Source organism: Mesoplodon densirostris, chromosome 4, assembly GCF_025265405.1.
Source record: "Mesoplodon densirostris isolate mMesDen1 chromosome 4, mMesDen1 primary haplotype, whole genome shotgun sequence".
Lineage (NCBI taxonomy): Eukaryota > Metazoa > Chordata > Mammalia > Artiodactyla > Ziphiidae > Mesoplodon > Mesoplodon densirostris.
This window is the reverse complement of record NC_082664.1, coordinates 175,506,414-175,533,660: the sequence shown is the minus strand read 5'-3', so window position 1 is coordinate 175,533,660 and position 27,247 is coordinate 175,506,414. Positions and strand designations below refer to the sequence as shown.

General features: G+C 38.0%; 1 pseudogene; it reads left to right on the top strand.

The window, feature by feature from the left end:
• The window catches only part of LOC132488219 (cilium assembly protein DZIP1-like), a 112,716-nt pseudogene extending 86,101 nt beyond the window's left edge, over positions 1–26,615 (top strand).
• The last annotated feature ends 632 nt before the right edge of the window (positions 26,616–27,247 follow it).

The window sequence follows — 27,247 nt, the reverse complement described above, 5'->3', positions numbered from 1 at the left end:
TCCATTAGAGCCATTAGCATATTAGTCATAGTTATTTTAAATTGCCAGTCTAATAATTCCGACACTGCTGCGACGTCTCAGTCCAGGTCTGATGATTGCTAATCTCTTCAAAGTCTGATTTTTACCTTTGAAAATGTCTTTTAGTAACTTGTTGAAAGGCAAAAAATATTTTACAAAGTATACTACAAGGTAATGTAAGCAGAGCAATGGACATCCTAATATTAAAAAGCAATAAAAACACTGTTCTAAGTAAAAAGAACTTACATTAGCTCCATTAGTGGTTTCTGGGCATTCTGCTCTGAGTAAACCGTGCATCTTTGTATCTGCCTGTGTCTCCAGTTTTCAGTGTGGTGGTTTGTCCTGTGACCTCAATTGTCTGATGGATTTAAAAAGTTGTTGATTTTCAGTTTTTCAGCTTCTTTCTTGTTGTGATGACTTCTAAGTTTCTTACATGTAAAGCTGGAAAGCAGAAGACTATACTAGTGTTTTTGACTTGTAGCACTTAAAAAATTTTTTCCTAATGTTTCCATCTCTCTGCTTATATTATCCATATGTTCTTGCATGTTGCTAATTTTTCCAGTAAAGCCCTTAACATATTTTAGTTATTTTAGATTCTCTGCCTGATAATTCCAAAATTTGTGTCATATCTGAGTATGCTTCTGATGCCTGCTTTATATTTTTAGACTGTGCTTTTCTTTGCCTTTTAGCATGGTTTGTATCTTTTCTTTGAAATCCAGACATGATTTACTGGGTAATAGTAACTAAGATAAATAGGTATTTAGTGTGAAGTTTTATATTAATCTGGCTAGGAGTTGGGTGCCAGTTTTTACTGTTTGCTATAGCTTTAGCTGCCAGAGATTTCAAATTCCTCTAATGTACTTGTTTTTGCTTCCCCTGTTGTCTTTGAGTTTCCCTGAGAACTCATCCTGAGATAGAGCATGAAATATGCAGCTCTCTCAGCTGTAATCCACTGTTTTTACAATGTAGCCCTATTGACATGGTGGTAAAAACTTTATAATCTTATGATTACAACTCAAGTCTCTTAGTGGGCATGTGTCTCAGGCTGTGACCTTCAGAAGCGTTTCTTTAATTCCCCCTCCAGCCCCTAAGTAAAATCAGAAGCCTAAAGGGGGCTACAGTCAGGGAAATGTCCTTCCCCCAAGTGTGATGGGGAAGTCTTCCCCTAGAGAATGTTCTGGAAATATCAAAATGTTTAATTTTCCCCTTTCTCTATTAGAGCCATGAGGGCATTTTACTTGGCTCTTCCCCATGAGAATCAGGTAGTGTTTCTGGAGAAAAAAACCTATGAAGGATGGAAACCCCTTCCCACAAGACTCTTCCTCAGGAGTCTTCTTTCAAGTTAGTCCACTCTCAACTTCCATCAATTTGTCAAAGTTACCATTTAAGTCTTCCTATCACTTTCTGGCTCCAGTGACTTCTTCACGTAAGCATGTCTTGGTTGTGACTCTTTGAATTCACCTGTCTTCTTCAGATTTGGGGATGGTAGTTTTCACTATGACCTCAGTTCTATGATGGGTACTAGAAAAGTTATTGATTTTTAAGTTTTTCAGCTTTTTCTTATGGTAAGGATGAGATTGATAGTATCCAGGTTCTTTACATGTTGTGGCTCTAATGGTGGCTTTATATCAGAAAGTCCAGTATTCTATATTGATGGATGTTTTGGGGATGGACTTCTAAACAACTTTAAATACCAAATTGTGCATGGAATCAATTTAACCTTCACACAGAGTAGACTCTACTGTTTGTTACTTTAAAATGTTCTTTTTATAAAACATTTCAACCAATAGCACTTCATTTTCCTTAGTCATCTTTTTTAAATTAGTCATGACCCTTGAGATGTCTGCATGGCTCACCATGACTGCTCTTCTCTGATAATGACAGAGTGAGCTGCTGGTGGCCATGCCCCTCTTGGTGATTCCCTTTCACAAAAGGAGACATTTCATTTAAATAGGCCAATCAGGGGGGATTTTGAATTTGGAACAGAGAAGTCCATATTGCTATTGCCAGGCACTTTGACTGACACTTGTTCTTCCTGTAACTTAGATACTTAACTGTCCCTTGAGTTATATGAAACTCTATAAACTTCACACATCCCCTTTTGGGCTATTATTAATAATAGCATTCTTCATGTGGTACTCTCTTTTTGATACCTTCTAATATATCAACTCATTTGATTCTCATAACCACCTTGGAAGCTAGTTATTATTGTTTTTCCCATTTTACTGATGAGGAAATTAAAGCAGAGGGACATCAAATAACTTTCCCAAGTTCTTACAGCTAGTAAGTTGTGAAGATGTCAAACGAGAGTCAATTGAAGATCTCATAGAATATGGGATAGATTAGTATCAAGTGAAAAATATTTGGAGACAATTGATATCCAGGTGAGAAAAGATGAAGGCTTCAATTCATAAAAGCAGTGGTAGGGGAAGGGAAAGGCCAGTTTGAAAGACATTTTTTAAATGAAACTGAAAAGACTTTGTAAATAGTTCAATGACTTTTCTCAGCATTTGTGAGGATAGAATGTGATGATAACTCAAACTTTTTATTCTGGAAACCTGAGTGGACAGTGACATCATTATCTGATATAAGAACAATTTTAAATGCAGAGCGAAATATAAAGAGATGAAAATGAGTTCAGCTTGGGGCCTGATATCTTTGGGATCTTTTTATTTATTTATTTATTATTATTTTTTTTTGTGGTACACGGGCCTCTCACTGTTGTGGCCACCCCCGTTGCAGAGCACAGGCTCTGGACACGCAGGCTCAGCGGCCATGGCTCACGGGCCCAGCGGCTCCGCGGCATGTGGGATCTTCCCGGACCGGGGCACAAACCCGTGTCCCCTGCATTGGCAGGCGGACTCTCAACCACTACGCCACCAGGGAAGCCCTGGGATCTTTTTAAATACTCATGGAGATGTCTATGGCTTTGAAGTACATACTCATTGCAGAAGAAAATTTAAAACTGAAGATACAGGCTTGAGTGTCACTGGTTAAGCTAGTTAAATTAGGTTTTTGTTACACAAAACAAGTGGACATAATTTTCTAGACAGGAAATATATTTAAAAGAGGCAGGAAGCTTAGGGTAGAAGTTATAGTAATTTCTATTTGCTTAGAAAGACATATTGATAACGTCCTCTAAATCTCATTAGCTGGTAACAATGAGCGCACACTTGGAATGCATTCTTACCATGTAAAAGGCCTTGTTCTAAGAATTTCACAGGTATTAACAAATTCATTTTTCACAACAACACAAGAAGGAGTTACTACTTTTTTTTTTTTTTTTTTTTTTTTTTTTTTTTTTTTTGCAGTATGCGGGCCTCTCACTGTTGTGGCCTCCCCCGTTGCGGAGCACAGGCTCCGGACGCGCAGGCTCAGCGGCCATGGCTCACGGGCCCAGCCGCTCCGCGGCATATGGGATCCTCCCAGACCGGGGCACGAACCCGTATCCCCTGCATCGGCAGGCGGACTCTCAACCACTTGCGCCACCAGGGAGGCCCAGAAGGAGTTACTACTTTTTGTTTTTCTTTTTAAGAGCCCTCATACAGACAAAAATATATTTTAAAATGCATTCTTCCAAGCATCTGCTAAAAATGGATCAGAGTTGGCTCCTGGGTTTAAAACCCTTTGTCAGGGAGGATTGTTAATGATGGTAGACCAAATTTGGCCTGTTATTATTTCATTAAACTGGTGGAAATCTTTGAAGATATTTATTACAATCCAAATTAAACAAGATAGTGCTACTTTCAGAGGTAATATCCTAGGAAAAAATGAACTTTTACTTTTAAAAAGTCTGGCTTTCTCACTTTGTTATACTGAGGAAAAAACCTTTTATTTTCCACAATCTTCCTGTCCTCTCTACGCATTTCCCACGTTTTTTTTATCCAGCATGTCAGCCATGCCCACAGTAAAGTCTCTTTGGGCATTGTGGAGATGGGATTGAGGAGCTCTGTAACTTATTCAGTAAACTCTTCTCTGAATTACAGGGAGGAAAGAATGTTTATACCTCTGTACCTAAGGGACAAATTAGGATTAGACCAACCTCCACCTGTGTTTGGGGAATTTGGTAGAAAAGAGATATTGAAAAGAATTAGGGTAATTTAGATTTTGATTTTCTTAGAGTTATCTTAAAAACAGATACTTAAAAAAAAGTCACAGTATGTCATAAGATTAAGTTCAGTAACCCAGATCTGTATAACCCCAATGCCCAAGTCCATTCACTACATCCCTGATTTTTAAAAAAAGAAATTCTTCTCATATACTGGGTTTTGTGAGGAAGAACACCTCCAAGGGTGAAAGGGAATTAACAGCTAATAAGAATAAAGAAAGTAGGATTTACTTTGGGGGACTTCTTTATAAAAACTAAGGAAAATACAAGATACATCGTTGAGCCAGAGACATGGCCCAGAGCAGGAGAGAGGCCATGTGTGGAATTTTCCTTTATACAGTGAGTGAGATTAATATTTTAATTCACTCTTTTTGTATATACAAGTCATCTCCTACAGGCATCCAAGTACTGTAATATGGAATTGCATTATTTCCCCATTACCAAATATAGATCCACAACAATTTTGAGGTGAGATTCAGAAATTTAGATTTTAGAAAGGTACTGTTGTGCCCGTGTTCTTCAGTGTGATCTGAGCACCTTGTAAGCAGCATATTACTATTTTTGTACCAAATTACATGAGGTCACTTCAGGCAGAGGCCAGGTCAGGATTTTTCCAAAGGAGTTCAAGGCAGAACAGCTTCAGATTTGGACTCTGGAATTATGCACCCTGCAAAAGGGGACACGTTCTCATAGCACAGAATAGATTAGAGGAGTAGAAAAGGAGCATGGGCTCTAGATGTCTAACTAGCAAACACTTTCCTCTGTCTAATTTGCCTACTTGAGAAGACTGGAATACAGTGAATTTCTATCTTCAATTTTACAGGAAATTCTTGCATTATACTTACGACTACATTCAATAAAAGGAAGGGAGAAAAGAAGGAAGGGGAGAAAGAAGGAAGGGAGGGAGTAAGGAGAATGAGAGGGAGAGAATAATTTTGAGGAGGTTGCCAATTGCTGAATTAAGACTGATGTAAACAGAAAGCTGTTTAGATTCATGGAATGGACAAAGTTATACTTTGTGTCACAACAGACTCCCTATATTTAACTTTGCATAGATCAATAACTTTTAAACTCTGTTCCTTACAGCCTTAGGGTTTCTTTGAAAGTGTGAAGGGGGATGTGTGTGTGTGTGTACATGGGGATGGGTTGGGTTGGGGGGATGATATCAGGGATTAGAGTCTAGTGAGAAGGTTGGATTGCCTTTGGGCTTTTTCCTGATACTTTTATCAAGAGGGTCTAGCCTTCCCCTGTGGGCACTGATCTGAACAGTGTCAATAATATTTCTCCTTCTTTTCTCTTCTTCTCTAATGGAAAGCCACTGGCCTGATTCAAGTTTATCTAAGCCCTCTAACTACTTAAAACACCAAAAAAACAGAAAAGCTTAATTACTGGTCAGTGTATATAATTACAAAAATTTAAGAAGCTCAGCTAATATCAGAATTTTAAAAAATCTTAAGAGCTCAAAAATCATCTTGATCTCATCTTCATTTCAAAAACTGAAAAACTGTCTCAGAGAGAAGTGATTTGAATAATGACAATGAATGAGTGATTAAAAGACTTTTAAGATCTAGAATTTTCTTCAAACTTAAGCACTATATTATAGTAAAAACATCTCATGTTTCTTTTACAATTTCTTTCACAAAAAGGAGAAGTATCCAAATCTTGGAAATAAAGCAAAAGTGGGGAGACCTGTCTTTTCGTGTTACGATCAGGAATTATTTCACAGACAAATTCAAGGATTATTTAATTAACTAGGAGGATTAGATTAGAGCCCAGCAACATAGAAGTTATATATTAATTTGCAGATTTCTGTTTGGTAGAAAAGACAGTTGCAAAACTTACGGTTTTGCTATCCTGTACAAACAGTTTTTTATCCAACCTAGCAATTTTATTCTAAATTTCTAATTTTTTTACAGAAAGGTTAATAAATACCTGTTTCTTCATATGCTCTTGGCACTAGGTTTATCATCTCAATGCATAATGAATGAGTTATTAAATACATTAATTTAACATGTGCTAATTTTATATTTACATAAGAAGTGTACCTCTTGTGCATTCTATTCCCAGGCCTGTTTACTCGGCACTTGGAGGGAATCCCAACTGTGAAGTAGAAATGAAACGCTGCCTTCTCTGACTCTCTCTCTTCCTAACTGTATGTGGGTTGTTTGTTTCTGTTTCTTGACTAAGTTCAATTCTGCTTTTAGTTGGTACATAGCCCATAAGTTTTCCCCACTGGTGGCAGCCATGACTGGAAATCTGATTTTTTTGGTCTGACCATTTGGCAATACCTACTGAAGAGATGGGTGCTCATTCTAGATCTCATTAATCCTTTTGTCTGGTTGTCTATATAAAATAAGGAATTATTTATGCCCACTGGGAGACAACAGCCTTTTGAGGCCTGGAAGGGTTTTTGTGTTCTGTGCTGTAACTTTTTCTGTATCTGAGACAGTAAAACTGAGATTATGAAACTGGAAACTATGCTTGTCTATCATTAGGAAAATCTTTTAGCTCTCATTGTGTTGCATGTGGAATATTTTCCTACTCCCAGAGAATATTAATAAATTAAATTATAATGTCTCTTACGCTGAAAGAACCTGTTCTGATTAATTTATAGAGATTAAGGAGCAGCTAATACATATAATATTCTTTCATAGCTACCAGAAAATTGAGACATACTTTTCCTATTTAAAAAAAGCCTTCTCAAAGAAATTGCTAACTCAATCCGAATTTATAGGATCAAGGTGATTCCTTGGACTAGTAAGAATGGCTTAATAATTTTGGTTTAAAAAGAAAAGCTAAATTTGTGTCCTCTGGTTTTATCAGGTTGGGCAATAATATAATTTTGTCCTTTTAAATATATAAGATTTGAGTTTAGTTCTTCATTAAGATAACAGTTAACTTGACCTTTCTTAACCTCATATTCTGTTTAATGATTAGATAATTTAATATTACTCCACATGTTTAAGATGAGACACAGAAAGATATAAAACCTTGTTCAATTTAATTAAATTATTATTCTGCCAATTTTCATATCAGCAGTCATTATGTTTTGAAAAGTATTAGCTTAAACATATTTCCAAAATGCTTAATTTAAAAATTTGAATGAATACTTGAATTAATTAACATAAAATTTTTGAAGATATAACACCAAAACCTTGCTATAATTGCAGAGTGACACAATTATATTATTTATGAAGTTATAAAAGGTATGTAGATAGCTTTAGGGGATTACTTCATCACTGGTATGCAGTAAGTATGACAGGCTTCTTAACTCTCTACCTCCCTGTTCTCTCTGTGAAGGACAGATATTTTGTTTAAAAGTTACAATAGGAGTAGTTGCAATTATACTAGAATATTTATGGCAAATAATATGTATTCAAGGGAATAGGATGTATTTTTGCTTTCAAAAGATAAAGCGGCTTTGTAAGGATTCAAAATATGAAACAGCATAGTGAAGGAAAAAACTTGAATGTTTATAGCAAGTTGTAGAAGGTTTGAGGAAATGGTATTTATTCTTTTTTTGTGTGTGTGTGGTACGCGGGCCTCTCACTGTTGTGGCCTCTCCCGTTGTGGAGCACAGGCTCCATAGGCGCAGGCTCAGCGGCCGTGGCTCACAGGCCCAGCCGCTCCGCAGCATGTGGGATCTTCCCGGACCGGGGCACGAACCCGTGTCCCCTGCATCGGCAGGCGGACTCTCAACCACTGCGCCACCAGGGAAGTCCTATTCTCCTTTGATTATAATAGCTGCAAATGACAAGTGTAAAAGACAAAATGATATGTGTTATAATGTGGCTAAAACGGCTTTATTTATGAAAACATTTTGAATTCTTCGGTGCCAAATGTTATATTAAAGCAAGACTAAAATTTAGATTTTTCTCTTTACTTGTTAAAATGACAAATTAATCTGGTAATATTCATTCTGCTGTAAGAAGTAGTAAAAGATCATTATTTACCATTTGAGAATCTTCCTATAGGAAATTTGATATTTTAACATGCTTGAAACAGCCCAAATTTCTCACTTTGAAGGGAATAAACTTCCTTACAATTCCAACATCTTCTGTTTAGTTTACATGCTGTCTTATCACTTTAAGCATTAGATAGCTCAGCTCCCATTCATTTTCAGCATTTACCTCCTGTCTTAATCAGGTGACTAAATATCCTCTGATAACATTTTTTATTTTTGTCTACCCAAAATTATATATAGAATTCAGAAAAATAATTTTTTAGGATTTGTTTTAGGACAAAAAATGTATCTTTTATATTTCTAGAGGACTCCTGGAAAAATCATAAAGATTTTCACCCTATAAAAAGTGATGCTAGGGCCTCCCTGGTGGCGCAGTGGTTGAGAGTCCGCCTGCCGATGCAGGGGACACGGGTTCGTGCCCCGATCCCGGAGGATCCCACATGCCGCGGAGCGGCTGGGCCTGCGAGCCATGGCCGCGGAGCCTGTGTGTCCGGAGCCTGTGCTCCGCAACGGGAGAGGCCACAGCAGTGAGAGGCCCGCGTACAGCAAAAAAAAAAAAAAAAAAAAAAAAAAAAAAAAAAAAAAAAAAAAGTGATGCTAAAAGAAGCTAGACTTGTTTGGCATATTGTTTCCCTAGCTTCACACATCTTTATGAGTTGCATGAAGACAGTTGTCAAGTCTAAAAAGCTCAGCCTTCCTGGTTAATTTTACAGAGGTAAAGTACTATTGACATAAACGTTTCAGAGACTGTATATATTACCTAATAGATTGGAGACTGTCAAGGCCATGATATGTTCATGCCCTCAGGTGAAACATTGATGAAATCTTTATAAAATAATGAAGTACTGCACACTAACGCAGAACTTTACTCTCCTCTATTGTCACATTCTTGTTACTGTAGTAAACTAACCACAGCCATGTAGTCTCATCTCTAGGTGGTTTTTCCTTCCCTCTAACACTTGTTTGAACATTCTGCTATAAAATAGTGACCATACTAGTTATTTCTAACCTTTGTTATTTCAAGGGCTTCTCTTTTTGGTTCAGAAGCAGATGACTTTATGAAAGCAGAGGACTGAAAGTATTCACGAGGGAAGTTATGTGTGGATAGCAATTGTTTAGAATAGCGATGTGGTTTCAATGTTTTCTTTTCTGACGGATATATGACAGAGCCCTTTCCTTCTTTTCCTAATTTACCTGTGATCCTAAATTTAGTAGACTGTGTGTTATACGAACTGAAGTGCATTATTTAAATGGTATCTGATTTTCAGTATTCTTTGAGAATTCAAAACAGTATTTTTTACAGCATCTCCTTACTTTTAATGGCAACATTTTATTTGCATAGTTTCATAAAGAATGTGTCCTTTTATTCCTGTGATTTAACTGGACATCCAAGGCTACACATCTCCTTTATCAGATATGAAAACTCACCATTAACAGACAAGGATTGCACTTTAAATGCTGATCCAATGCCTACCAGGTCCTTCTAGGAAGGACCTGTTCTATGGTTCCAGCCTCAAAGGGATGAGGAAATCACTTCTAGAAAGCCATGAATTCTTAGTATACTTGAGAACCTTGAGGAGGGAAGGCTTGACCCACAAGGTTGACAATCTCTTTCTATACCCAAGTAAATAATCAAGGCCTACCATAGTAAGACCATTTTTTTTTTGACCAAGAGTAATGTTTTGATATTTTGATAATCAAAATAAGGAACTGGCAAGAGGATTTAGTTACAAGTTAGTATTAACTAAAATAATTTTGTGATAGAAGACTTTTAAGGAAAATTAACCAAAACTCTGATATGAGACATATATTTTCAGTGTTATATTGGGGTAATACTTAACAGAGCAACCAAAGGATTACTTAATTCTTTTTTGACTTTACTACGTACTATTTGATTCCATACTACATACTAAGAAATTATTGACATATGTTAGTGTGCAGATTTCTCACTCATAGGAAAAGACAATGCCTGAGGTTATCACCCTGGGGGATACTGATCAGTTTTTTTCACAAGTGATAGCAGTTGGTTGACATTCAGAAAAGTTGCCCTGAATACATTTCAACATACATATTATTGAGAGTTACTGCATTGTATCAACTTTCCATTCCCTTTTTCCTAATAAAGTTTAGCATTTATGTTCAGTCACCACAGACACAGTGCAATTGGGAAGGGTTTTTTTTCTTGTGTGCGTGTGTGTGGTAAAATATACATAAAATTTATCATTTTTACCATTTTAAGTTGACAATTCAGAGGCATTAAGTACATTCACAATATTGTACAACCATCATCCTTATCCATTTTCAGAACCTTTCCATCATCCCAAACAGGAACTCTGTACCCATTAAACAATAATATACTATCCCCCACAGATCCTGAGAACATCTATTCTAATTTCTATCTCTATGATTTTGCCTATTCTAAGTATATCATATTACCTTGTTCTTTTGTGTCTGGGTAATTTCACTGAGCATGTTTTCAAGTTTCATCCATGTTGTAGCATGTATAAGAATATCATTCCTTTATAACGTGGAATTCTATTATATGGATAAACATTTTGTTTATATATATACCTAGGCATGAAATTGCTGAATCATACAGTAATTCTACATTAAACTATTTTAGGGACCACCAAACTGTTTTCTAAACCAGGTATACCATTTCAAATTCCTGTAAGCAATGCACAAGTGTTCCAACTACACCACATCCTCCACCAACACTAGTTATTTTCTGGGTTATTGGTTTTTTTTTCCTTGTTTTTTGTTTTTTTGGATAAGAGCTACCGTGAAGGGTGTGAAGTTGTATCTCTCTGTTTTGATTTGCATTTCTCTAAGGGCTAGTGACATTGAGCATCTTCTCATGCACTTATTGGCCATTTGTGTATTTCTTTGGAGAAATGTCTATTCAAGTTCTTTGCCCATTTTTTAATTGAGTTGTTTTTTGTGTTGGGTTGTAAGAGTTCTTTACATATTCTAGATATAATCATATATATATATATATATATATATATATGATTTGCAAATATTTTCTCCCCTGTGAGTTGTCTTTTCATTCTCTTGACGGTGTCCTTTGATGCATGAAAGATTTTAATCTTGATGAAGTGCAATTTATCTATTTTTTCCTTTGTTCCCTGTGTCTTTACTGTCATATCCAAAAAATCATTGTCAAATCCAAGGTTAGGAAGATTTTTCTTCTATGTTTTCTTCTAAAAGTGTTATAGTTTTCAAATTTAAGGCTTTGATGCATTTTGAATTAATTTTTGTGTATGGTGTAAGGTAACAGTCTGACCTTATTCTTCACATGTGGATGCCTGTTTTCACAGCACCATTTATTTGAAAGATAGTAACCAGTTTTGACTCTAATCTAGCTATCTTATTCTAAAATTCTTGTTTTTGAAAAAAAAGTCTACAGAATTTTTCTAACCAGTTTTCCCATCTCACTGGTTCCTTTATGAATGGGTAAACTAATTTTGACACAGGTTCATGTATTTGTATGAGCGTTCTATTATTAAGATTTTGGAAAATTATACTTGAGCTGTGTAAACATTCACATTCTATTAACTGCAGAATGCCCTAATTTCTTCTCATGTTATAAAGAGGATTTATGGGATTTGAACTATCACACAGCACTGTTATGATCGGATGACCACTGTCCATCGGTAGGCTGGGGCAGTAGACAGATTTAAAAAAACAAACAACAAAATAATCGTTACTGACAGAGAATGTGTGTCCCTTCTTTCTTCACTCTTCTCTCAAGGTACATAACTATGCCCACTTTTTTATTCTGAGTTTATGTCTACTATGAAAGATAACTTGATTGATCTCAAGGAGGTTTAAAAGCAAAAATAGTGCAATGTGAAATACCCAATTATGTCTCTGTAGGTGTTTAGTGGTGGTATTTACAGTAGGGTTTCATGAAATGATTTAAAGCTTTCAGATCATGAGAAAAGCTTAGAATCACTCTTTGTGAACAGTGGAAACAAATCAGAATTAACCAGAGAGATACTGAGATATTGTCTTGATTTCTAAAATATATTTCTGCGAGCAAAGCACTGGGCAAAGTAATCTCTGCTCTCAAGGAAAAGGCTTAGTGTGGACACCTATAAAATCCCCAGCTGTAATAAACCACAGACATCCAACAAAAAGAATAGCATCATAAGTAGAGCAACATTCATTTCCTTGGGGCAGATCAGCAATTGAGGAAAAAAAACAAAAAACAAAAAGAAAACAAAAAATCCCCCACAAGTCTAGGCATGAATAAGTGTCTCCCTTAAAAATATGTTTTCCATTTAAATGAAAGCATACTTTTTAAGGAAGAGAGATATATAAAGAATAGAACTACTGATTGATATAAGGGGGACAGTAAACATAACACAAAAGCAAATAAAGAGACTAAAGTATCAAATTTGCAGGTGGTTGAGTTATACGCAGCTATTTCATCTGGTAGTTAGAAAAGACAGATCCATGGTAAAAGGAGTAACTTCTACTGCTTTGGAAAAGTGAACTCATGATATACTGATTGCCAATAATTTTGAAGATGGTTTTAGTGCACTCTTAATGTTTGAGTATTGTAAGGCACTTGTTTGTATAAAAAGTTGTTAATCATCTTGCTTGGTATGGGTTTTTTAACCAAGAGTTAAAGGTCACACTTTTGAGTAATATATTTATTGATTAAAATCATATTGTAAATTGATTTGCTCTCCTCTCCTTCAACCCAAACTCTAGCTCCAAATATAATATATGGGACTGGGAGTAAATTAAGTGAAAATAGAAATGATTATTAGTAACTAAAGAAAAAAGAATACTAACTTACACCTTTTTAAAAAGGAGAATATTATGTTTCTGCCTAAGATACACACTGAACTGTTATTTAAATAGCATTTAATTTTATTATTTTACTCCTTCTTTCCTAAGATTCCACACAGAATCACATGCAGAAATCCAAACTAAAAAGAACACCATTTACTTACATTACTGAGGTCTTTTAAAAATTTAGAGAGATTTAGGTATTTACTTCACCCAAAATAAATGCCTGGAGACCTATATGCTCCACAGGAAATAAGCTGAATTCATGTTTACCTCAAATACTTGTCAAAACCCTAAACTTGAACCCATTTAACAACACAACTGGTGGTTAACATTTTCTTTTGCATGTCTTTTTGCCTTCTATAGCTATTTTCTTAGCCAGACATGTATTTTAAAAAGATCAAAGGCTTAACCAAAATAAAGAAAAACTGCATGATTTCACTCTGAGATTCAGTCAAGGCACGGTAAAGGCAGATAACTTAGAGCCAGCTTTGATCTTATCAATGTTTATCTGAACTGAAAGGAATACTGGCACACACAGGATCTTTCCTAGTGATTAAAGAATGGTGCCAATTCAATTTAAAATTCACCTAAGGAATTGTTGCAAGAAAGTGCTGGATTTTTCAAGCATCATTTTACTCCTTTGTTGTTTCAGTTGCACAGTATGCTATGTGTAAGGTTAATATAAGGAAAAACAAGAAGCAAAGTTTATGAATGTGTTCATTTTGTCCTAAAGCCAAGGAAAAAAATGGCAATCTTGGGATTAAAATTGTGCATTGTATTAATTTCCTTTGTTTTTAGTTATAGCATTATCAAGGATTTTTTTCTTCCTCTGGCTTTCAGGGGAATTGGGTTTCATTTTTTTACATTTGATGTACCATTTAAAGTGTTATTCAAAACTAGCATTAGAATTTCATGGTACTTTCCATTATTTTGTTTTGAAAAATGTTATTGTCAAAATTAAATTGTTTTCCTTTAGAAATCAGAATATATCAAGGCAAAGACATTTCTAAAGGAAAATACTTGAAAAGGATAATTGATAGGTGAATTCACCAATAAGATTAATTCAATTCAAAGTTAATTTACAAATATGTGCACAGTACTCTGTGAAACAGCAGGGAATATCAACATTAAAAAGACAATATTGGGGAGGAGCTTCAAGATGGCGGAAGAATAAGACGCGGAGATCACCTTCCTCCCCACAGATACACCAGAAATACATCTACACATGGAACAACCCCTACAGAACACCTACTGAACGCTGGCAGAAGACCTCAGACCTCCCAAAAGGCAAGAAACTCCCCACGTACCTGGGTAGGGCAAAAGAAAAAAGAAAAAAGAGACAAAAGAATAGGGACGGAACCTGCACCAGTGGGAGGGAGTTGTGAAGGAGAAAAGGTTTCTACACACCAGGAGCCCCTTTGCGGGCGGAGACTGCGGGTGGTGGAGGGGGAAGCTTCGGAGCCACGGAGAAGAGTGCAGCCACAGGGGTGCAGAGGGCAAAGCGGAGAGATTCCCGCACAGAGGATTGGTGCCGACTGGCACTCACCAGCCTGAGAGGCTTGTCTGGTTGCGCCCGCTAGGGCGGGCGGGGCTGGGAGCTAAGGCTTGGGCTTTGGTCGGAGCGCAGGGAGGGGACTGGGGTTGGCAGCATGAACACAGCCTGAAGGGGCTAGTGCGCCACGGCTACCCAGGAGGCAGTCCAGGAAAGTCTGGACCTGCCTAAGAGGCAAAAGACCATTTTTTCGGGGTGCATGAGGAGAGGGGATTAAGAGCACCGCCTAAACGAGCTCCAGAGATGGGTGCGAGCCGCGGCTACCAGCGCAAGCCCCGGAGACGGGCATGAAATACTAAGGCTGCTGCTGCCGCCACCAAGAAGCCTGTGTGCAAGCACAGGTCAGTGTCCACACCTCCCCTCCCGGGAGCCTGTGCAGCCCGCCACTGCCAGGGTCCCATGATCCAGGGACAACTTCCCCGGGAAAACACACGGCGCGCCTCAGGCTGGTGCAATGTCATGCTGGCCTCTGCCGCCGCAGGCTCGCCCCGCATCTGTACCCCTCCCTCACCCCAGCCTGAGTGAGCCAGACCCCCCGAATCAGCTGCTCCTTTAACCCCATCCTGTCTGGATGGGGAACAGATGCCCTCAGGTGACCTACACGCAGAGGCAGGGCCAAATCCAAAGCTGAACCCCGGGAGCTGTGTGAACAAAGAAGAGAAAGGGAAATCTCTCCCAGCAGCCTCAGGAGCAGCAGATTAAATCTCCACAATCAACTTGATGTACCTGCATCTGTGGAATACATGAATAGACAACAAATCATCCCAAACTGAGGCAGTGGACTTTGGGAGCAACGATACTTATATATATTTTTCCCTTTTGCACTTTTTGTGAGTGTGTATGTGTATGCTTCTGTGTGTGATTTTGTCTATATAGCTTTGCTTTTACCATTGGCCCTAGGGTTCTGTCTGTCAGGGTTTTTTTGTTTGTTTTTGTTTTAGTATAGATTTTAGTGCTTGTTATCATTGGTGGACTTGTTTTTTGGTTTGGTAGCTCTCTTCTTTCTTTCTTTTTTTTTGATTACTTAAAATTTTTTTTACTTCTAATAATGATTTTTTATTTTAATAACTTTCCTTTGTTTTCTTCTCTCCCTTCCTTCCTTCCTCCCTCCTTCAATCCCTCACTCTCTCTCTCCTTCCTTCCTCCTTTCTTTCTTTCTTTCTTTCTTTCTTTCTTTCTTTCTTTCTTTCTTTCTTTCTTTCTTTCTTTCTCCCTTTTATTCTGAGACATGGGGATGACAGGGTCGTGGTGCTCTGATTGGGCATCAGGCATGTGTCTCTGAGGTGGGAGAGCCGAGTTCAGGATATTGCTCCACAAGACACCTCCCAGCATCACGTAATATCAAACGGCAAAAATCCCAGAGATCTCCGTCTCAACGCCAAGACCCAGCTCCACTCAATGACCAGCAAGCTACAGTGCTGGACACCCTATGCCAAACAACGAGCAAGACAGGAACACAACCCCACCCATTAGCAGAGAGGCTGCCTAAAATCATAATAAGGTCAGAGATACCCCCAAAACACACCACCAGACATGGACCTGCCCACCAGAAAGACAAGATCCAGCCTCATCCACCTGAACACAGGCACTAGTGCCCTCCACCAGGAAGCCTACACAACCCACTGAACCAACCTTACCCACTGGGGGCAGACACCAAACACAACGGGAACTATGAACCTGTAGTCTGCGAAAAGGAGACCCCAAACACAGTAAGTTAAGCAAAATGAGAAAACAGAGAAAGACATAGCAGATGAAGAAGGTAAAAACCCACCAGACCAAGGAAATGAAGAGGAAATAGGCAGTATACCTGAAAAAGAATTCAGAATAACGATAGTAAAGATATCCAAAATCTTGGAAATAGAATGGAGAAAAAACAAGAAACGTGCAACAGAGACCCAGAAGAACTAAATAGCAAACAAACAACGAAGAACAACACAATAAATGAAATCAAAAAATTCTCTAGAAGGAATCAGAAGCAGAATAATTGAGGCAGAAGAACAGATAAGTGACCTGGAAGACAAAATAATAGAAATAACTAACACAGAGCAGAATAAAGAAAAAAGAATGAAAAGAACTGAGGACAGTATCAGAGACCTCTGGGACAACATTAAACGCACCAACATTCAAATTATAGGGGTCTCAGAAGAAAAAGAGAAAAAAGAAAGGGACTGAGAAAATATTGGAGGAGATTATAGTTGAAAACTTCCCTAATATGGGAAAGGAAATACTTAATCAAGTCCAGGAATCGCAGAGAGTCCCATACAGGAAAAATCGAAGGAGAAACAGGCCAAGACACATATTAATCAAACTATCAAAAATTAAATACAAAGAAAAAATATTAAAAGCAGCAAGGGAAAAACAACAAATAACATACAAGGGAATCCCCATAAGGTTGACAGCTGATCTTTCAACAGAAACTCTGCAAGCCAGAAGGGACTGGCAGGACATATTTAAAGTGATGAAAGGGAAAAACCTACAACCAAGATTACTTTACGCAGCAAGGATCTCATTCAGATTTGACAGAGAAATTAAAACCTTTACAGATAAGCAAAAGCTAAGAGAATTCAGCATTATCAAACTAGCTTTACAACAAATGCTAAAGGAACTTCTCTAGGCAAGAAACACAAGAGAAGGAAAAGACCTATAATAACAAACCCAAACCTTAAGAAAATGGTAATAGGAACATACATATCAATAACTACCTTAAATGTAAATGGATTAAATGCTCCAACCAAAAAACACAGACTGGCTGAATGGATAGAAAAACAAGACCCATATATATACTGTCTACAAGAGTCCCACTTCAGACTTAGTGACACATACAGACTGAAAGTGAGGGGATCAAAAAGATATTCCATGAAAATGGAAATCAAAGGAAAGCTGGAGTAGCAATTCTCATATCAGACAAAATAGACTTTAAAATAAAGACTATTACAAGAGACAAAGAAGGACACTACATAATGATCAAGGGATCAATCCAAGAAGAAGATATAACAATTGTAAGTATCTATGCACCCAACATGGGAGCATGTCAATACATAAGGCAAATACTAACAGCCATAAAAGGGGAAATTGAGAGTAACACCATCATAGTAGGGGACTTTAACACCCCACTTTCACCAAAGGACAGATCATCCAAAATGAAAATAAATAAGGAAACACAAGCTTGAAATGACACATTAAACAAGATGGACTTAATTGATATCTATAGGATATTCCATCCAAAAACAACAAAATACACTTTCTTCTCAAGTGCTCATGGAACATTCTCCAGGATAGGTCATATCTTGGGTCACAAATCAAGCCTCGATTGAAATCGTATTAAGTATCTTTTCTGACCACAGTGCTATCAGACTAGATATCAATTACAGGAAAAAAATTTGTAAAAAATACAAACACATGGAGGCTAAACAATACACTACTTAATAACCAAGAGATCACTGAAGAAATCAAAGGAAATCAAAAAATACCCAGAAACAAGTGACAATGAAAACATGATGACCCAAAACCTATGGGATGCCGCAAAAGCAGTTCTAAAAGGGAATTTTATAGCTATAGAAGCCTACCTCAAGAAACAAGAAACATCTCAAATAAACAACCTAAACTTACACCTAAAGCAATTAGAGAAAGAAGAACAAAAAAACCCCAAAGTTAGCAGAAAGAAAGAAATCATAAAGATAAGATCAGAAATAAATGAAAAAGAAATGAAGGAAATGATAGCAAAGAGCAATAAAACTAAAAGGTGGTTCTTTGAGAAGATAAACAAAATTGATTAACCATTAGCCAGACTAATCAAGAAAAAAAGAAGACTCAATAGAATTAGAAATGAAAAAGAAATAATAACTGACAGTGCACAAATACAAAGGATCATGAGAGATTACTACAAGCACCTACATACCAATAAAATAGACAACATGGAAGAAATGGACAAATTCTTAGAAAAGCACAACCTTCCGAGACTGAACCAGAAAGAAATAGAAAATATAAACAGACCAGTCACAAGCCCTGAAATTGAAATTGTGATTAAAAATCTTCCAGCAAACAAAAGCCCAGGAACAGATGGCTTCACAGGCGAATTCTATCAAACATTTAGAGAAGCGCTAACACCCATCCTTCTCAAACTCTTCCAAAATATAGCAGAGGGAAGAGTACTCCCAAACTCATTCTATGAGGCCACCATCACCCTGATACCAAAACCAGACAAAGATGTCACAAAGAAAGAAAACTACAGGCCAATATCACCGATGAACGTAGATGCAAAAATCCTCAACAAAATACTAGCAAACAGAATCCAACACCATATTAAAAGGATCATACACCATGATCAAGTGGGTTTTATCCCAGGAATGCAAGGATTCTTCAATATACACAAATCAATCAATATGATACACCATATTAGCAAATTGAAGGAGTAAAATCATATGATCATCTCAATAGATGCAGAAAAAGCATTCGACAAAATTCAACACCCATTTATGATTAAAACCCCTCCAGAAAGTAGGCGTAGAGGGAATTTACCTCAACATAATAAAGCCCATATATGACAAACCCACAGCCAACATCGTCCACAATGGTGAAAAACTGAAACCATTTCCACTAAGATCAGGAACAAGACAAGGTTGCCCACTCTCACCACTATTAGTCAACATTGTTTTGGAAGTTTTAGCCCCAGCAATCAAAGAAGAAAAAGAAATAAAAGGAATCCAAATCGGAAAAGAAGAAGTAAAACTCTCACTATTTGCAGATGACATGATAGTATACACACAGAATCCTCAAGATGCTACCAGGCAACTACTAGAGCTAATCAATGAATTTGGTAAAGTAGCAAAATACAAAATTAATGCACAGAAATCTCTTGCATTCCTATACACTAATGATGAAAAATCTGAAAGAGAAATTAAGGAAACACTCCCATTTACCATTGCAACAAAAAGAATAAAATACCTAGGAATAAACCTACCTAAGGAGACAAAAGACCTGTATGCAGAAAACTATAAAACACCGATGAAAGAAATTAAAGATGTTACAAACAGATGGAGGGACATAACATGTTGTTGGATTGGAAGAATCAACACTGTGAAAATGACTATACTACCCAATGCAATCTACAGATTCAGTGCAATCCCTATCAAACTACCAATGGCATTTTTCACAGAACTAGAACAAAAAAATTCACAATTTGTATGGAAACACAAAAGACCCCGAAGAGCCAAAGCAATCTTTTTTTTTTTTTTTTTCTTTTTGCGGTATGCGGGCCTCTCACTGCTGTGGCCTCTCCCGTTGCGGAGCACAGGCTCCGGACGCGCAGGCCCAGCGGCCATGGCTCACGGGCCCAGCCGCTCCGCGGCATATGGGATCCTCCCAGACCGGGGCACGAACCCGTATCCCCTGCATCGGCAGGCGGACTCTTTTTTTTTTTTTTTTTTTTTTTTTTAAATTTATTTATTTATTTATTTTTTAATTTTAAAAATTTAATCAGTTATACATATACATATGTTCCCATATCCCCTCCCTTTTGCGTCTCCCTCCCACCCTCCCTATCCCACCCCTCCAGGCGGTCACAAAGAACCGAGCTGATCTCCCTGTGCTATGCGGCTGCTTCCCACTAGCTATCTACCTTACGTTTGGTAGTGTATATATGTCCATGCCGCTCTTTCACTTTGTCACAGCTTACCCTTCCCCCTCCCCATATCCTCAAGTCCATGCTCTAGTAGGTCTGTGTCTTTATTCCTGTCTTACCCCTATGTTCTTCATGACATTTTTTTCTTAAATTCCATATATATGTGTCAGCATACAGTATTTGTCTTTCTCTTTCTGACTTACTTCACTCTGTATGACAGACTCTAGGTCCATCCACCTCATTACAAATAGCTCAATTTCATTTCTTTTTATGGCTGAGTAATATTCCATTGTATATATGTGCCACATCTTCTTTATCCATTCATCCGATGATGGACACTTAGGTTGTTTCCATCTCCGGGCTACTGTAAATAGGGCTGCTATGAACATTTTGGTACATGTCTCTTTTTGAATTATGGTTTTCTCAGGGTATATGCCCAGTAGTGGGATTGCTGGGTCATATGGTAGTTCTATTTGTAGTTTTTTAAGGAACCTCCATACCGTTCTCCATAGACTCTTAACCACTGCGCCACCAGGGAGGCCCCAAAGCAATCTTGAGAAAGAAAAATGTAGCTGGAAGAATCAGGCTCCCAGACTTCAGACTATACTACAAAACTACAGTAATCAAGACAGTATGGTACTGGCAGAAAAACAGAAATATAGATCAATGGAGCAGGATAGAAAGTCCAGAGATAAACCCACACACATATGGTCACCTTATTTTTGATAAAGGAGGCAAGAATACACAATGTAGAAAAGGCAGCCTGTTCAATAAGTGGTGCTGGGAAAACTGGACAGCTACATGTAAAAGAATGAAATTAGAACACTCCCTAACACCATACACAAAAATAAACTCAAAATGGATTAAAGACCTAAATGTAAGGCCAGACACTATCAAACTCTTAGAGGAAAACATAGGCAGAACACTCTATGACAAAAATCACAGCAAGATCCTTCTTGACCTACCTCCTAGAAAAATGTAAATAAAAACAAAAATAAACAAATGGGACCTAATTAAACTTAAAAGCTTTTGCACAGCAAAGGAAACCATAAACAAGACGAAAAGACAACCCTCAGAATGGGAGAAAATATTTGCAAATGAAGCAACTGACAAAGGATTCATCTCCAAAATTGACAAGCAGCTCATGCAGATCAACATTAAAGAAAACAAACAACCCAATCCAAAAATGGGCAGAAGACCTAAATAGACATTTCTCCAAAGAAGATATACAGATTGTCAAGAAACACATGAAAGGATGCTCAACATCACTAATCATTCAAGAAATGCAAATGAAAAGTACAATGAGATATCACCTCACACCTGTCAGAATGGCCATCATCAAAAAATCTACAAACAGTAAATGCTGGAGAGGGTGTGGAGAAAAAGGAACTGATACAGGTACTATGGAGAACAGTACGGAGGTGCCTCTACCATACAACCCCGCAATCCCACTACTGGGCATATACCCTGAGAAAACCATAATTCAAAAAGAGTCATGTACCACAACATTCATTGCAACTCTAGTTACAATAGCCAGTACACGGAAGCAACCTAAGTGTCCATCAACAGATGAATGGATAATGAAGATTTGGCACATATATACAATGGAATATTACTAAGCCACAAAAACAAATGAAATTGAATTATTTGTAGTGAGGTGGATGGACCTGGAGTCTGTCATACAAGTGAAGTCAGAAAGAGAAAAACAAATACCGTCTGCTAACACATATATATGGAATCTAAAAAAAAAAAAAAAAAAAGTCACGAAGAACCTAGAAGCAGGACGGGAATAAAGACGCAGACCTACTAGAGAATGGACTGAGGACATGGGGAGGGGAAGGGTAAGCTGGGACAAAGTGAGAGAGTGACATGGACATATATACACTACCAAATGTAAAACAGATAGCTAGTGGGAAGCAGCCGCATAGCACAGGGAGACCAGCTCAGTGCTTTGTGACCACCTATAGGTGTGGGATAGGGAGGGTGAAATGGAAGCAGATGCAACAGTGAAGAGATATGGGGATATATGTATATGTACAGCTGATTCATTTTGTTGTAAAGAAGAAACTAACACACCATTGTAAAGCAGTTATACTCCAATAAGATGTTAAAAAAAGAGACAGGGCTTCCCTGGTGGCGCAGTGGTTGAAAGGCCACCTGCCAATGCAGGGGACACGGGTTCATGCCCCAGTCCGGGAAGATCCCACATGCTGCAGAGCAGCTGGGCCCGTGATCCATGGCTGCTGAGCCCGCGCATCTGGAGCCTATGCTCTGCAATGGGAGAGGCCACAACAGTGAGAGGCCCACGTACCGCCAAAAAAAAAAAAATTAAAAAAAAAGACTATATTGTTTCATAATAGGAGAGAGAGGTCATTAACTAACTCCCCCCAAAGAAAAAGAAAAAGAAAAAGCAGAGTAAGGTGAATACTAGATCACTCCACACAAAGTGAGTGCTAGATTACTACATATACAGCAAAGGCTGTGAGATCACGGGAGATGCTATTTAATTTCAAAAGTGTTTAAAGACATGTTCATGGAAGGCACAACACTGAATTTTCTGAGCTAAGTTTCAGGTCGGGATAGGCAATTCCATGTGGTCAGATGGTTTTAATAAATGCAAGTTAAAAAGTATGGCTACGATTATGAAACAATGAATTCCATGTGACTGTGACACTGAGAACTGGTTTGAACGTGCAAGAGAAGACTGGGGGTGAAGGAAAGGCATGAGCATGTGGACTGGTAATTGGTGTCTACAATGTGCCAAGCATCGTAATTTTCTTTCTAAGCCATGAAGAGATTCTAGAGATTTCTGAGTAGACAAGAGACATAATCAGATATTTATGTTTCAGAAAAGTTAATTACAGCAAAATGTAGGAAATATTGGAAGAGAAGAAATAAAGATTGTATGGTGAACTTAGAAATAAACTTTTTTTATTGAAGTATGGTTGATTTACAGTATTGCTTTAGTTTCAGGTGTAGAGCAGAATGATTCAGTTTTGTTTTTCATTTTTTGCAGATTATATTCCATTTTATGTTAGTACAAGATACTGGGTATAATTCCCTGTGCTATACAGTAAATCCTTATTGCTTATCTATTTTATGAATAGTAGTTTGTATCTGTTAATCCCATACTTCTAATTTGTCCCTCCCCCCTCATTCCTTTCCCCTTTGGAAATCATAAAGTTTGTTTTCTATGTCTGTGAGTCTGTTTCTGTTTTGTATATAGGTTCATTTGTATTATATTTTAGATTCCATATATAAGTGATGTCAAACAGTATTTGTTTTTCTCTGTATGACTTATGTCACTCAGCATAATATTCTCTAGGTCTATCCAGGTTGCTGCAAATGGCAATATTTCATTCTTTTTTTTTTTTTTTTTTTTTTTTTTTTTTTTGCAGTATGCGGGCCTCTCACTGTTGTGGCCTCCCCCGTCGCGGAGCACAGGCTCCGGACGCGCAGGCTCCGGACGCGCAGGCTCAGCGGCCATGGCTCACGGGCCCAGCCGCTCCGCGGCATATGGGATCCTCCCAGACCGGGGCACGAACCCGTATCCCCCGCATCGGCAGGCGGACTCTCAACCACTTGCGCCACCAGGGAGGCCCTCATTCTTTTTTATGGATGAATAATGTTCCATTGTGTGTATACACACACACAATCTTCTTAAGACCATTGTCTGTTGGAGTGCACTTGGGTTGCTTCCATGTCTTCATTATTGTAAACAATGTTGCTATGAACACTGGGGTCCATGTATCTTTTGAAACTAGAGTTTTCATAGTTTCTGGATATATACCAAGGAGTGATATTGCTGGACCACATGGTAGCTCTATTTTTAGTTTTTTAAGGAACCTCCATACTGTTCTCCATAGTGGCTGTATCAATTTACATTCCCACCAGCAGTGTAGGAGGGTTCCCTTTTCTCCACATCCTCCACTGCATTTATTATTTGTAGACTTTTTGATGATAGCCATTCTGACTGGTGGAGGTGATACCTCATTGCTGCTATGAACCATTTAGTAAGGTACTTTTTATTTATTCACTTAGAGCATATGCACTAGTTTTTCTTGAATATGTTTAGTTATAATATCTGTCAAGCAGTTTTTGAATGAGTGTGTAGCAGTCTGCATTCCCACAACTAGTATATGAGAGTTTGGTTGCTCCATATTCTTGACAACACATAGTTTTGTCCATCTTTTTAATTTTAGCCATTGTAATGGATAGTCATGTCTCAGTGTGGTCTTAATTTTAATTTTCCTTTATGTTACATTAATTTTCTTATAGTTTACATGTTATTATCCATCATTTAACTTTCAATCTATATATGTTCTTAAGTGAGTCTCTTATAAAAAGTATAAGAGACTTATACTCGACTTACACTCACAGGAGTTCCTCACCTCGCAGCTGCACAACCTGGAGGAGTGGCTGCGCCTGGGCCTGGCCTAGTGCGAGCAGAGCAAGAAACTCCTCACCAAGCAGGCCAGTGAGATCAAGTTACTCAAGGAAGAGTGTAAACGCAGGAAAAAGTTGATTTCCACCCAGCAGCTGATGACTGAGGCCAAAGCCAGGTATTACCAGTGCCGTTTTTTGTGACAAGGTCTTTATGAACCAAGCTTTTCTACAAAGTCATATTCAGTGCTGCCACCCTGAAGATTCTCATCTTGCAGAGTATAAGACAAGGGTACAGACTGAGAAGCTCCAGAATGAGACCGACATGTTGAAGGAGCTCACCAAGTCTCAGCTAGAGGCTGCACAGCATGCCCATGCAGTCAGATTCTCTAAGGAATATGAAATGTAGAAAACAAAAGAGGAAGAATTTCTGAAGTTATTCGATAGATGGAAAGAAGAAAAGGAGAAACTAGTTGATGAAATGGAAAAAGTCAGGGAAATGTTTATGATGGAGTTTAAAGAACTAACTTGTAAGAATTCAGCATTAGAATATCAATTGTCAGAAGTCCAACATGCAGATCAAGTCAGGCATAGGCCCATTAAAAGATGCAAATGAGTTTAAAGAACGTCCTCAGCAACCCCAGGATTTCCAAAATGTGATGCAACTTCCTGATAGTCAGGAAAGCAAGTGGACAGCTTGAGTTCAGGCTCTTCATCAAGAACACAAGAAAGAGAAGAGCCGGCTCCTGTCACATATAGAGAAACTTCGAAGCCTAATGATAGATGATCTAAATGCAAGTAATGTATTCTACAAGAAAAGGATAGAAGAGCTAGGGAAGAGGCTTCAGGAGCAGAAAGAGCTGATCATCACTCAGAGACAAAAGATTAAAGAGTTTACCAGTAAACCATTAAACAGTGTCAGTGAAGCCAGAGGGAATCCTTTAACCTGGCAAACCTTTGAATCTAAGCCAACTACCCCAACGGTACCTATGAATACCCCAGCACCACAGACTTTGGATGCTAAGTCAAGTCTAACAATGGCACATGAACAGGCATTCTCACTGCACATACTGGAACCAACAGAAGAACTTTCAGAAGAAGAAAAAGGAAAGGAAAATGCACAGAAATTAAATAACAAGATACATTTAAGGAAAACTGAAGAATAACCCTTCCCTCGCTAAGGAAATAAGAACAGTCTTGGAGGAGAGTTTGGTGGAGTAACTGGAAACCTTGGGGATTAATGCAGATATATGTGGTATTCCAAGTGACCACTTGAATAGAGTGCTAAAAACCATAGTATCAGCAAGACATGAGCAGGAATGACAAGTACCTAACATTCAGCAAATTCGTGAATTCCTTGAATGTCAGGTCACCTGTAAAACTGAGGAGAGAACACTACTGTCCACAGACAGGTATAGTGCTTCTCAAGTGGACACCCTTTCAACTGGAGAAATACCCAAAGCAATACATCTTCCTCCCAAAAGCAGACAGTTGGTTAGACAAAGACCTGTTTTTACTGATAGGACATCTGTTCCAAAAGTTAAGAAAAATATCACAGAAGATCATTTTCCCAGAAAGTCTTTAACTACTGCGACCCCTCCCTTCAGTTCAGAGGAAGAGCTGGATGATGAGGACCTCATCCAGGCCTATGCCTCGCCAGACTTACTTCCTATACTGTCATCTAAAAGCAACAAGAGTAGCTTTGGAAGGAGCACTGTCAAAAGTGACACTGACTGGACTACGTGAACTTGAGGACTCTGATATTTCTCCCAAGCCCACAGGAACCTCCATTAAAACATTAACTGGAAAAGTTGAAAAGACAGTTTCAAATCACAGAAATGTGAATAAGCCAGTTGGTGGGCTTAATGTTGCTGAGGCGTTCATCAAAAAAGAACAAAAAGAAGATCTAAAGTGTGCAGATGTGGACGATGATGACCGGGACATATCATCCTTAGAGGAAGAGAAATCTTTGGGCAGAAGAATTGGATGAGAACAGAAGGAACCTCCACCTGTGAAGAATGAGTCAAATTCTACTTAAGTGCCAAGTGCCTGGGGTGCAACTAACGCGAAAGGGCCAAAGTGAGAAGGACCTCAGGATGAATCCAGCACACTGAAAAGCAGCTTAGTAACCAAGACTGATTGGAGTGACTCTTCAGATATGTAACTGTCACCCCACGCATCAGGAGGCCCTTCCAGACGCCAGCAGTATTGCAGGATCACAGTATTTCAGTACTGCCTACACGACTCTAATGCTCCTGCTTGGCAGTATCTCCTACAATAACAAGGAAGCTGACTCTCAAAGAACAAGAGTCCCTTTAGTGGCACCTAATGTGGTTATTAAAAAACAAATTGTCAACAGTATTTTGAAGGATATAAAGGTGTTTAAGACTGCTACTGCTTAAAAATAATGTGTCATTGAAGTCATAAAAAGCTTTTCTTCAGAGCGGTACTCTAGTGTTTAAGTGTATTTTTTTCAACTAATTTTTAAGTGAATTTTTAAAAAACTTATAGCAGGTTTTGGTTTGAATTAAAACCTTTTCTTATATCTTTCTTATGTATGTTGTCACATTGGAAGTGTTTTATTATAAAGTTCTGTTAGCATCCTTAAAATTGAATTAGTGGAATCAGTGAAATCTTAAGAGTAGATTGCTTGTTTTTCATATAGAAGTAAGTTTAGAGTTATAAAAATATAGCTAGGCCCATGTTAGATAACTACATTTTCCAGAAGTACTTTTAACATATGCAGCTTTGAGCCATTGTAAGCATGTTGTTTTATTTTAGAACTTTAAATACTTT